This window comes from Frieseomelitta varia, unplaced genomic scaffold, assembly GCF_011392965.1.
Source record: "Frieseomelitta varia isolate USP_RPSP 00005682 unplaced genomic scaffold, Fvar_1.2 scaffold_298, whole genome shotgun sequence".
Classification (NCBI taxonomy): Eukaryota; Metazoa; Arthropoda; class Insecta; order Hymenoptera; family Apidae; genus Frieseomelitta; species Frieseomelitta varia.
Genome location: NW_025110032.1, coordinates 744,950 through 759,837, shown reverse-complemented (window position 1 = coordinate 759,837; position 14,888 = coordinate 744,950). Strand labels below are relative to the sequence as shown.

Here is a 14,888-nt window from a genome sequence, read left to right as displayed (position 1 = left end):
AGAATTTTAAGTATGAAAATAGTGACTGCAATTTGTTACGAGCATAAATAATATGAACGAAGGCATCAAGTCTTTTCAACACATAAAATTCTAAAAGAAACTGCATCGACAAGAAATATTCGACCAATATTCAATATCAAATATTTATCGTATGAGTTTATGAAGAGCAGAAAAGAAGAACTTACATCTCATAATTTAAATCCATTTTCCAGTTGGTTTCTCTTCTGTCGATCGGATGATCCGCTATCAGACACCCTATAAATCTTTGGGTCTGTGTATCGTATCAGCGAAACGGAGGGTATCTGATAGAATACAGAGATTCCGTGCGGAGAATCGGTGGCTAAGTTTCCATCGTTAACTCCAGCCCCCACAAGTTGAGCCGCGCGTGTTGTCGTCGACGACGTGCGGATATAAAAAGCGGCTCGACGACAGCACTGCGTGACAAACGATCGCATTCTGAACGCCCGACTTCTTTCCTCCTCGCGCATAAATCCTTGTACGAGGCGGAGATTCGTCTCAACTCGAACACCTTAGCAATCGACCACTCGGTGCCAGATTGTACGTGTAATTACATGTAATTAGTATTATTAAAATAAACATTGAGCCTTCGACAAATTTCGAGTCGCGGCTCTAAGTTCCTGCGGCTTGAATCTTGACTCTTGAAGGGCTGAAGTCCTCGACATTCGAGTCCCTAAACTCGGAGACTCAAACTTTTCAAATTGTGTGCAACGATGCTTGTAAACGGTATCGTATGCTATCATACGTCACACGTGTCGATGATAGCGATGTATTATTCACGGAATCACCCTTGTGAGCTTCGAGAGCTAAGTCTTAAAGTTTCGTACAAGTTTCTCGAAGTCCTGGTCCAACATTAGTCTTAAAGGCTCAGCCTTTAAGGTTGAATCTCGAAGCTTCGAAAACTCGAGCTAAAGACTCGGGCTAAAGCTAACAAATTATTAGACCTGAAGGATCTTAGGATCTCGTGACGCTGCTGTTGCGTCATTCTATTAAAATAATATGAAAACATCATGGCGTAATTTGCAAAAATGCACATATAAATAATATATTCGAAATACAGAGTACTAGAAAAATTTTATTTTTTCTATAATTTTATATATATATATATATATATATATATATATTCTATTATTTTTATAATCTTTATATATATATATATATATATATATATATATATATTAAATATTCACAGTCTAATTATTAATTGACAATTATTTATATATATATATAATTTAAAAATTATAAAAGAAATGAAATATATATATATATATATAATATTACATATATATTAAATATATTAAATATTATATATATAAATATTCACATTGTAATCATTAGTTGACAATTTATTTGTATATTAGCGTACTTGCAATACTGTAGATAGACACGAACATATTGTAGCGAAAGGGTTAAGGAAGACCCAGAAAGCAATGCAGTATAGCGGCTGGTGGTTCGCCTTGACCGCCGCTTTTCGTAATCCAATGGCTTACATTTGTTTCGGGTGTAACACGGTCGGCGAATCTGTGCACGATTTAGTTCCCACTGGAAAACAAATTCCATCACAGACCGCGCGCTGGGCGCAGCAAGTCGAATGGATAAGCGGCTATAGAAATCGCAGTTCCCGTACCCAGAGCTAGGAAGGTAGAATATCTCCGGCGGCGTTTCTTGTCGTTCCTTTTAATCCAAAGATTTAAATCTCGCCCCGGCAGAAAAACCGGGCGGTGCGCTACATTTTGAACCAAGGTCCATTGTAAGCTCCCCGTCGGATCTCGAGGATTCACTCAGCTGAATGATGTACAGCAGCGCATGATTTAAGTACATGGCATGTAATGGGAATTATACGAATCTCGAGAGGAAATTTCACGCGTTCTTATTGTCCGCACGCAGGTGAGAAACTTTTTTTCCATCGCGCGCGCGCTGTCAGCCGGCAAAATGAAAATGTAGGAACGTGTACGTGCGCACTTTTGAGTGGGAATTAATTCCTGTTAAATGGAATTTGATAGATCTTTCATTAAATGGAAATTAGCTAAGTTTCTCTTAAACAGAAATCGTATCTTCATAACGTAGTGTGACGGAAATAGGAGAAACAAATTTTTCGGAGAATTCGTTGAAGTGGAAAGTTCCAAAGAGAAAATTGTTAATGATACGAGGAGTTTAGTATTTAGAAAATTTTTTCGTCCAGAATTCAACCTTATGGCGTTCGTCATTTATTTTTCACGTTTGAATTCTTAATGATATCTTATCTTTAAGCTTTGAAACGAAAAGTACAAAAGTAATGCAAAAGTAGTACAATTTATATATATCTATGCCAAACGAAATATTTAATTAATTTTCATTTCGATCAAATGAACTCGAGCAGAACATAAAGCTAAAAAGGAAATGACTCCCGAATATAATAAAACTATTTAATAAAGAAATATTAAACGAAGTTTTCAATTGCGAGGAAAATAATTAACGTTTAATTCGTTTTAATAACAGTAAACGCGTACATTTCAGTGAAAGAGAGTAGCACTCGCAGTTGCTCAAATAACACAGGATTTAATTCTAACTTTGGAATTAATAATCACATTGTTCATAGCGGGCGAATATACCTCTTAATATTTAAAACTCGACAAAAATACGAAATGTTGAAATTCGCACGTGTTGTTTTAACGGATTTCATTCTTGTTACAAAATTTCCCAGAAATTTAAACGGAAATGTTCAAATAGGTGAATGTAAAGTAGGACGATGTAATCAAATCAAGGTTTGAAAATAAACTGATTTAAAATACACGAACTTGTATCGAGATTTCTTTCCAAGACTTTCGTTATAGTAGCTTAACCGCTTACGTGATCAGACCGCGCAGCTGCCACGGTTTAGCATAACGCACGCACATTCGCTCCCGGTAGCTCGTTTATGTCACGTTCACGTTCCATAAAGAATGAGAATGACAAATTAGTCGAAAGGCAAAAAGAACTACCGTACTGAATTCTACAATACAAAATAGTTATAAGTATAATACAAAGTAGTTGAAATATACAAATGTATAAAATGCGTACGGCAAATTTTGAATGTTTCTCACTGAAAAATAATTTACTCTAAAATGAATTATCCAATTATCCAATTTCTGAAAAAGGAAATAGACGTTCTGTTCAATTCTATTGGACAGATAAGGTACTAATCTTAGAATGTTTTTGCAAATAACAAATAACAAATTCATTTCCTCATTCTTTCGTTAATTATAATTACTTCCTACTTCCTTACTACTTCCAAATATACATCTCGCAGCATTAACCAACGAAATTGAATAATTCTTATTGGCATATTGTTATCTTGTTATTAATTCGAAGAATTAATAAAAATTAATTTCTTTTCCTATAGTTAGCTTCTTGTTCACAAAATTTCAATTTCCAATTCCCTATCATCATTCAGTGAAATAAAATATCGAGTCTTTAAAAATACACTTCTCTGGTATTAATACACACATAGTGACATATATATATACAATTGTTATAATATATAGTTTCAATGTATAACGTACTCATTTACATTCGTAGAACCGCTGATTTATTAACCCCAATTTCTCAACGGATATCTAGAGAAATACGCATTTGCCGTGAGCAAGCAATTAACCACGCCAGAGAAGAAAGCACATTTCGATCAGGCTATATCACACCGTGGGTATTGGTGTCTCTCAATAGAAGTGCGCCAGGGGATCGTGCAGGGTAAACTCGATTGTATCTTGTTTGTACGCGCACCACACTCAAGATCGAAAGCCCGATGAGATTATCGAGCCTATTATCCGGTAGCAATCATTCTTAAAATAGGGTTAATCGTAGAGATCCTGCTATTCACGGCACGTATCCGCCGCGGAGATTGGGAGAAGGAACGAAAGAAATTGTAAAGAATGAACGAGCATGCAAATAGTACACGTATTTATTTGCGTGTTTTAAATAAATAAAATATTATTCAAAACATTATTTCTCAGTAAAGAAAGGACATGTGAAATGTGCATGGGCATTGAAAACAATTTAAATCTCAGATGTAAAATGTAATTCGAGTAAGAGTACAGTATTAGATGTGGACTTGCGTTACATTGAAGCAAAGTAGTCATAAATTACTTTATAACATTTTGACATATACGAATTTTTAATTTTAACAGATTTCAGAATGAATTTTATTTTACAATTGACAATCAACGTGAAATATCTTAATGTAAATTTATTTACATGGAAAAGGCTGGATACTAATGAGAGACATTTCACATTTACATCAGCGCATTTGCTGCTGACGTGAATACGTTAATGGCAAATGGCAACTCTCCAATGATTAAAAATAGTAAACGTATTCGTGTGTGTGCATATATATATATATATATATCTTCATTCAAGTACATATCAAAAATTATAAATAATATATAATTTCATGGAACATAACTGTGAGATCGTAATAAGTTCAATTATTAAAAATATAATATGCATTTCGCTGTACGGCACAAATTTGTAAAATGAAAAAAATCTAACTCTGTCCAGGCAAATAAAACTCCAATTTTTCGTATGAAATTCATTGACTCTGGTCCAAATGACAACCTTCCAATAATTTCGATGAATACAATTTTACAATAAACTAAATGAAAGATTTAAAAAGGTACGAAATTAAATTTTTTCTCATTAAAAGCTCTATCGATTTGCTATTGGTACGTTCAGATCGGACGTGCGTTTGATGCATTCTGATGTATTGAAAATACATTAGAAAAACAGAGGAAAAACATTGTTGTCATTTGTTATCCAATATATCTCTGTATCATTTGATGTTTTCACACGAACGAAATAAGCATTTACAATTTTACCCGGCTGTTCAATTTCGTTGGATTTTTTCTTTTTTTACCAAGAGTACAAGTACAAACATTCGCTAGAATTGGAAAATAACATGTTTTTTTTATATCAATTAAATAATTTTAGTCATTTTTTATTGTACTCTTGTTATCAACTTAGAAAGAAGTGATTGCTGTTGAATTTAATTCACAACATATTTTATTTTTCAATGATTTATTGCTGCTACAGTATGAAACAAAACTTAAGTTAGATTCAATCTTATTGTCAGTTTATTTCACAGATTACGATCAAAATACATAGTATAAAATTTATTTTCCAGACCTATATCATGATATAGTACTGATGCTAATATTATTTGTGTCATGTTTATTACATTTAATTAGTAATTGTGTAACGCAAGGTACTCCTTCTTCTTTCTTTAACTTCTATTTCGATAAAAAAATTAGTTAAATCATTCAATACTTTAGTATCAGTCATATAAGCTTATCAAATTGGCAATATATAGTCTATGTATAATACAATAATAGTAGAAAATACTAACTAAGCATACATTTAAATACATGAATGAACAAACACCACAAGCAAATTATGTAGATAAATTAATGTGACAACCGAATCGTCGTTACATTATTATCAAAATAACCAGATTTGTAATCGAATTTTACGAAACATTCTACGTTGAAGTATTATATGACACAAACAACGTAACATGAAGTAAATCAATCATCACCACACAGTGTTTGTCCTCGCGCCAATGAGATATAAATGAAAATGAAAATGAAAGTGAAATTGAACAATTACAGTAGAAAAAAAAGAAGGTTTCATCATTATTTCGTAGTGAAAAAAAAAAAAAAAATAACAGTTACAAATGATCAGACGATCATGAATCCTCCAAGTATCTCGAGGATGACTTCCGGATTCCTGCTGCCATCTTTGGCGGAAGTTTGACGAATCGGTAAGAACAGTGAACTGCAAACCCTGCCTGTTTATTTGAATGGTACGAATTCGTCTTTGCAATCAGGTTTCAAGAGTTTCTTATCAAGGATGAGAACTCTACCGATATTGCAGGGACCTTGCTCGCCTTCTCTGTAACACCGACGAGTTCCTGGCCACAAGATCATGTTCTCAGGACATTTCATGGAAAGCTTCAGGTATTCTGCTTGGTCGGGAAAGTAGATGGAATCCGAATTCAGGATGTTTATGTCCATACCGTTTGCAGGACAGACAAGAACGTGCAACATCCAGAAACTTAGACCTACGATCGCTAGCAGCAAACGCATCCTTGGTCAATAACTAGCGAACTGCACGATCGTTTGAAACTTCTCTGATACCTGAAAAATGAACGACAATAACTGAGATTATTTCTTCGATTTTTTAAACAAATTTATTAGAATTCTCTAAAAACATTGAAAAATTTTTCTCATAATTGGAAGTCTACCGTGGCCCTAAGAGAATGAAATTTTCTCTTGCAACAACCCATTAAAACCAACTTACTGTACGATTTTTTTTACCGCTTTATTGAACCTTGAACGTTAGAGTTAAACAACGAAATGATTGAATTTCTTGAATTTTCGTCGTTTGATTCTAATATTCAACGTACAAAAATTAAGAATTCTCACTTCGAAGGAACGTAATTATTTTCAGCGTAAAGATTATGATACTTTTTTAGACACTGAAGATACCTTCGACTGTAGTGCCTGAAGCAACTCATTATTTAATCTTTTTTTTTGTAACGTTGAGTCCAAATGCAATCAACTCAGTGATTTAGTGATTTTTCTAAACGAGTTGAAAATATGACACTGTTATTCTGATCTATCTTTCAACAACAAATTTTATAATATTACCATCGTCTACCTATCTTCATTTAAACATTCCTTTTACATCACATCATTTTCTATTTTCATAAACGATAAATCATCTACTCATTTCAGACGATGATTCAGTAATTCTTATTAACAAAAAATCTGACACTTACTCGTTGAACGTAAAAGCAGCTTGAAATTTTTGTATGTATTAACACTTTTACAATTACATTCAAAGAAGTTGCTTTTACGAATCACAAAAACAGTGTCACTTTGACAATTTTAGAGAAATATTATAACGCTACGAAACACGCTTGGAAAGTGTCATATTCCAGAAATGTTCATCACGCGTAAAAATTTTAAAGATACGGAACCAGAATGAATGAATCGCCAGAGAAATATTTTACGATCGTATTTTTGAAATAATACAGAAGAATAATTGCGGAAGTTCAGTGTTTATCGAAGTCACCACTTTCAAAGTGATTTATTTTCACGCGATAGCTATTTTTCATCATTCACAGGTGCAATTTCGTACATATTAACGAGAGCATTAAAATCTAACGTGCCAGTTGAAAGTTTAATTTTTGTGAAAATGTTAAATCACATATTGCAATTCGGAAAAATACAAGGAGGATTAATCTACGTGTTGTACAATTTATAATTCGAGCATGTATTTTCACAAACAATTTTAGAATTTATTTCTTAGAATTTATTCGTAATTATTTCATCTAAAAATCTTTATGCTGATTTTATTCTAGAAACAAAGGTCAAGTAACGGAAATTATACTTTCACGTTTCATGTATTTGATCTGATTTACTTTAAATGTATGAATGTCTACAATCTACTTAAGTTGCAACACTTTTTTTCTACTTATCGGTGCTTCAACAGTAAAATAAAAGTTGAAGTGACGTAAACTGAAAGCATAGTTATCTGTTGTAAATGAAAGAAACGTTCTTTTCGTCTTCATGAAGCGAAGCTTACAATAGAAGAAAGAACTTCTGAATTAAAGAACCACTCCGTTGAAATGAGTCTTGGATAAATAACAGTATTATTTTGTTCCCCATCAAGAAATTAATTTACTTATTGGCTGTTTGCTTATTGAAATGCTGTTCTTCTTCGTGAATTAATAGTTAGGTATTAATTAAACAAGTTCAAATCAAACACTGAATAATAAGAATATAAATAAGCGCAAGCAAATACTTCTGGCACAATTTGACTAATATCATTTTTTATTTATACATTTCAAATAATTTTTTACTTGAAACGTTATATACTCTTGGAACATGTACTTTAATTCTATAACTGTTTCATTTCATATTAATGAATGTAAGTTATGAAAATAATCTATAACTTCAATCGACAAGTCGTAATTAATTTGTATCTAGTGAGTGATGCGACCTGTCAATAATTAATTTGAAAAAAATGTCATCTATGTTTCTCTTTTACAGATCCATCAAAAATTACAGTCTATCCAGCTAAATACTGGCTAATGACAACAGAAATATCAATATTTCTGTAAATTAATTTATCTCGGTAATTTAATTAATAACGATATCAACTGATAAATGTTGCATGCCGATGAACAGAGAATTCTGCACCCTTCGACGATCCTTTGGATAAATTCATTTCTCAAATTACTTCTCGTTTTCCTATCCCATAGAAACAGAAATTCTTGTTACGACGTCGATTGGGGATTTTCGTACGGAAAAGGGAGTAACTGTGCTCGTTCGAATGGCTTGAAGCGATACTAATGAACGTTTTACTAAAAACAAGCGGAGATCGCGTGCGTCGTAATAACGGCACCGGGCAACAATTCCTAAGGGTATTTATAATTTCACAGTTCGTTGGCCGCGTCTCTCTCGATCCGCGATGCTTAAATCTAGACTTTGTACCGTTCTGATGCAGTTCCACCGCATCGTGTCCGTTCTTTAATTTACAGCACCCACTCATTATCAAATGAACGAAATGAATAATTATTTTGCCTTGTTTTCAGTCGATGCTTTTCGCCCGCTGTATCACACAATGCGTAATTATCAAATTAAATTGGACTAGTAAAAAGACAAATATTGTACGATAACGTTCCGATAATATTAAAGAATTTTACAACGTATGAAACACTCACTAACTACAATCCTTTTTCTATTTAAATAAACGTTTACGTTTTTGTTTAATAATTTACGATTCATAATAATTTTATTATTCATGAAGATATTGCTTCGTTATTAAGTATTAGGTTATTATTAAGATCAGCTCCTGACAAACTTATTATTAAAATTAAACACGTTCTTTGTGCTTATTTTCAGAAACATTTGACACGATTAATAAATAAATTATAGATAATTTCACAGTTAATTTTTAATTCAAAAAGATATTCACTTTCAATTTTGTAAAATTCCATACATTTTATACGTGAATTATTAACTTGTAAAACTTCACCAATAATTGATTCAGTCCTGCAAAATAATCGCGTTGACATGTTGTAAAATGTACATGCAAAATATAGATACAAGTAAAGAATACAGAATATATATACGACTGAGAGAATTGAAAGATCACGAAACTTTACTCTGCGATAGTCTCCCATTCAAAAGATACCCTAATTTTTGCGACACGAATGACGAATTGTCACGAAACGACGAATCTATCGCACAACAGAGATTACTTCGAGCATCGACCTTTCATATTTTTATGGGTCGCTATAAAAATTTATGCTGCACGGTCGAGGGTGAAGTTTCCCGTTAAACTCGATTTCGCAGCGGTATTTCTCTCTCTCTCTCTCTCTCTCTCTCTCTCTTTTAAAAACTTCAGTCATGGACGACAGCGCGAGGACAAAGCATATCATTCTAATCGTGAATACGAGACAGGAGGGAATACGAAGCCTCGAATCAACCGCCCGACGAATCGACCGCGAATCTCGAACGCTATTATGCCATGCACCAGCATTGTTCCAGATGGAAAATTAAATTCAAACTTTCCGCCGCGCGCGAATAATCCCTCGCCACCAAGAAAATTTCGCGAATCGCCGTGATAACAAAGAAACAAACACGCGCGATGCTTTCTCGAAACTCTCGGCGTAATCTCGCCGCTCCTTGTCATCCTGTTCATTGCAACTTTACCGCCGACCAAGAAGTTTCTCCTCCTCCGCGTGAATGCTTGAGAAACATTTACACGCTGCACAGGCTGCGGATGTTGACGTAGTTTTGTACATTTTCATTTTGCATTCTGAAAATTTGCTCCGTCCACGAAACTCACACTGGCGTGAAAGATTAAGAGATCACTTAATTGTTTTTTTTTTTTTTTTTTTTTTTTTTTAATGAAAAATTGCCGATATCTCATTTGAAAGCATGAAGTCTCCACTTTCAAGATCTGTACTTTATTTACTTTTCTATGATGTTTCCTTTCTTCTACACAAATGAGAAAGTGAACGTAGTTTTTTTGCAAAAATTCAGACGTCATCAAAGACGTTGAAAAATTTTTTTTGAAACGGAATTCAGCTTGAATCTACAGATTGAATATGGGTTATGGTAAAGAAAAATATATATTACAAAATATATATATTTTTTTTTACTAAAATATTATTATTATTTATTCCATTAAAACATTCCAAGTTCCATCTTGCAGTGTAATAAAAATTTAAAGTTTCACAACTATATGGATTATTAATAATCGACGGAATGTTGAGTGCATCGATGCAGTGTATCGGACACTGCACACTATACATAATCTAGGTAGAGAAACTAGGTAGCATAAGTTAGCGTAATAGAATAGCACGCTGTTAAAGATGGCTCGAGTACACGCGCCATCTAAGTAAGTAACATTTTCAATAGAGAAGTTACATCGCGCTAACACGCGCGAGTAACAGATAAATTCTAACAAAGTGAAAACAAATTACAAAGTGAAACATTAAACTAAGTTTAGACGGAATATGTGGAATACGTTAGGGATTGAAGCTCGGTATGGCATGGTCCAGAGCTAGGTAGGCAGATTCAGCAGGTTAGGTCTGGGATTAGACGCGGGTTAGTTAAAATGGTTTGGGTTAAACTTAACTAGATAAGTTAAGTTTAGCTGAAATTGGTTAAATAGATTGAGCATGTTAAACATTTTGCCAGTATGGATATTTCGGACCAGTCGAATGATTGAGAGAGCAGGTTGAGATATGTCGAAAGATTCTGAAGTTAGGTGGAACTAGTTTGGTTGCTAATTCAATGCGGTCTACGGCAATCTCCATAATCTAGACTGTCTTCCATGTACACAGAGTCTTTGTTGTACGGTGTCTACACTTTCCACAATTGTTGACAATCTTGATTTTTATAAATATCTTTAATTCACATTTATTCTCAATATATTTAATTATACTTTTCAAGCGAGCGAATTTGGAAGATGTGTAAAATTCATTATTATTTTGCATTGAAATATAAATAATTTACCATTGGCAATTGCCCATTAACATCATGAATGTTGTTTACTTTGTTTAAAATTGTCCTTTCATTTGGTCACCACTGTTATAATGTCGAACAAAATATATTTATCTCATCGTAATTCTCTCATTCAAGAATTACTCTACAGTTTAATTACGGCAAATATTGAATGTGAATAATTTCAGAGAAAATTTATTTTTCTTATCGCCTTTAGACTTAACATTCGATTGTATTTATCTTATTATCTACATATATCTTTACTTATTCTACTTACTCTTTCTTTAACGTATCGGACAATAATTCAAAAGATTATAAACTGAGGCAAGAAAATTCCGAGTGCTTAAATTCTTCCTAATTATATAATAATTAATAGTTATTTTCAGATTTTCTAGTATAATCAGTAAACGAGACTAAGCGTTTTTTGAATTTTCAATTATATAACAGAAGAAAAGAGGAACGAAAAAAGACGATCACAAGTAAGAAAAAAGACATAAAAATGCACAGAGTATCGAATGTGTAATGCACAAAAAATATTGAAAACAACTTCTATAATTGCTTTACTTCGTAAAGACATAAATGTTCACAAAAATCGACAGCCTAATTGTCATTTTCGAAACACCGTCGTTTATTCAGGAATATTGCACAGCGTTATCGAGAGAGAAAAATCATAAACACACACGCTTAAACTACAAAACTTTAACACGAGCAGCACGATATCTCGAGGAGAAAGAAAAAAAAAAAAAGAAAAATCTGAAATTCGTCGTACAAAGCGCAGGTTGTTGGAAACATTGTGTGTCTGGCTCGGCCAGGCGTAAGTGTGGCAATAATTTTAAGAGTAAGTTTTCAACTTTCCCGGACGATACAATGACGGACATTTCTGAGAAGATAGAGCGCCCCCGGGCTTTTACATTATCATTGTGCCGGTACTCGCCTCTCGGCCGTACAATTTATCGCTTGTAGATAGCAATTAATCGTACACTCCAGCGCGAAGACGGGAATTCGCTCGAGGACGATTCTTCTCGTCCTTTTTCGTGGGGATTCCTGGCTGCGATGAAAATCGTTGCGATGGGCATTCATTACGAGGCGCGTAACGGCCTTCGAAACAATTCATTCCGGCTGTCACGCTGACTCGCGAATACTCGCCCCGCTGAGATGTATGCCTATCGTAATTTTTGAATACAACTTCGCGGCGACGCTGGAGAACCAGGTAATAAAATCATTATGGCGCGCGTTTAAATTTCATTGGTTAACGTCAGTCAAGTTTTATTACCAGGGTGGAATTTATAACTGTGTTTATATGTAAAACAGGGAATTCTCGGGGTATTCATAGTTTCTTCTTTGTTTTTTTTTTTTGTGTGTGTGTGTTAATTCTCGATATTCCTTTCCTAGAAAATTAGTTATTGAAGTGAAACTGGTTTAGTATTAAGATTTATGTTGTGTTGTGAGTTTGCAACTTTTAATTTTGGAATTGTAGAAATTTCTGACGAAAGGATGATGCAATCGATATTACGATGAATGAATTACGTAAGAAGGATAAAGCTATCTTAAAATAGACGTTGTTGTATCGCTTCAGATCGAAAGATGTTGCTATTATCCTATTCACAGTTTGATATAATAACGTAAGTAGATGTAGACTTTTTAAAATGATGATATCGCATAATCTGCACAGTGTCTCGCATTCGTAATAAACGTCTGCATCTAAGGAGTGACTAATAGAAGTGTGATGAACAACTATTCTGCTGAGGTTATCTTCGATAAACAGAAATCAATCATCTGTCTACTTGTAACCTTCAGTGACTTTAGACAAGAGCTAGGCGAAATTGAGAAGAATAGAAAAAGATACAATGAAGGTAAAAGAAAATGATAAATTACTATGGAAAAATTTCCAAATTTTTCGAAACTTATTTTTCAGTTGCTCTCAAACCGTAGGACCAATTTCAATAAAATACTCTGCAGTATCGGAGGCATCAGAAAGAAAATCGAATCAAGTTCCACGCGAAATTGATTATTAAAATTCGATTCAGATCCGGATTCTCATTTTCAGCTGGAAACGAGATAATAACTAAATCGTGAAACGAGAAATAACGAGAAACACGCACATTCATTATCTTCTTTCACGTGTCACTTGGCGAATCTCATTGTATCGCAATGCGCGATTGCATAAATTTCCAATGTGGCAGGATGTTCATAAATTACGGGCGAATCAAGAAATTAAAACTAACTTCGTGCACGGCCGACGGTACGATAGCAACAGCCAACAATTGACCGTCGCTGTTCACGGTATATAATAGAAAGTAATCCGATCTAAATTCGCGTAACCCGCGAATAATTTATCACGTCGAGTTTCGAAGCGTAATTGAACATTTTCATTTTTATTACGTGAACGCCGCTCGGTTGCAATTTATGCAATTCAATTAACTAAAGTGGAATTAAAATGTTCGAAAAAGTGCAACTCGGTATTTACGCACTAGTGATATCTGTGCTATTTCGTGTGAAAAAGTATACGGGATATTGGTCAATTTTATATCTCAATTGAAATTTGGAACGTTTGGATGTATCAGCTGTTGAAAATCATCAGGAAATCATCGTAGACCCTTCATTTTTATTCCCTTTCGTCGTACAGATCTTTACTAACAACAGACTTGTGTTTCAATTACAAAGAAAGCATTAACCACAAATTTTCTAGACTAATTTCACGTAAAAATAGACAAGAGATATTAATTTTTTAACTACAATATTGATTAATTTACAAAAAAACTTCAAAAAAGAATACACTCAATACCAATAACAATCATAGACACTTCCTAGACACATGTAACATGTAAAAAGGAAACCACTAATATTTCCACAATCAAACTGTCACTCACGTGCTAACGAACTTCCAACCGCTCCGAAAATTCAACAATCGCGTAAACCTCAAGACAGAATCCTTGTTCAGAGATTCCTTATAACGTTCGGCGACGAAGCGATTCGTTTTACATAATTCCGATTGAATTTACACTCTCTCACTTTCCCTTGGTCGCGACAACAAGATCAACGATTACTTTGCACTCACGTTTGCCCGTTTATTTCCCCCCCCCCCCCCCTTTTGTTGGCCGCACACCCGTCTCAATCTCCTTTGTTCTCCACCTCTGGCTAACTGTTTCCTCCACACACACACACTCACACACACACACACACACACTTTCTCTCTCTCTATCTTTCTCTCTCGTCCTGAACTTACGCCTCGCGGACCAAGGGTATAATTCGCCGTCGCTGATAGAGATTTGATAATCGACGCCGGGTCCAACGTGTCCCAGCCGGCGCGTACGTATCCAGACTCCGACGGAGACTGCGGGGATCGTGTATGAAAAGTTAATCTATGCGAGCGTGCGAGCAAAGACGTGGATGGCGAAAGGAGGTGGTGGAAGAGGCGCAGGAGGAAGGAGGCATCGTCTACCCGTAGGCATGTCATCAGTTTCACGGACGACGGCGAGGGGCTTGGGAATGACGAGAGGGAGGAGATTAATCCGAGCCAGCTGGCAATCACCTCAGCTAAGAGAACTCTGGTCTGATCGTGAGAGGACTACAGTTTCGTTCGAACCGTATCCGGGCCGTATCCTCCCTCTGGACTTCCCTCCGGGGAAATAAAAGAACGTGCGTATTTACGGGAGGCGAGGTAACGCGTATCCGGAGGCTGCTCGATAAATAGAATTTCTGACAACCGTCGGAATTTATGCGGACGAATCCCGGTGTTTTGGCGTTTAGGTGAGAACGGGAGAATCAAGTCAGCCCCTGATCGTTGCTCCTGTCTGTAGCCCGTACGAGAGTGGAGGTGACGGAGTAGCGAGCAGT

At 34.9% G+C, this 14,888-nt stretch overlaps 1 long non-coding RNA gene across 1 annotated transcript; it reads right to left on the bottom strand.

Moving 5' to 3' along the window:
• Positions 1-5,013: 5,013 nt before the first annotated feature.
• On the bottom strand, positions 5,014-14,432 carry LOC122529592. The gene is made up of 2 exons (XR_006306829.1): positions 14,278-14,432; positions 5,014-6,164 (listed from the first exon to the last, which is right to left on the bottom strand). It is a non-coding gene; the product is annotated as an uncharacterized LOC122529592 (long non-coding RNA).
• Between the last annotated feature and the right edge of the window lie 456 nt (positions 14,433-14,888).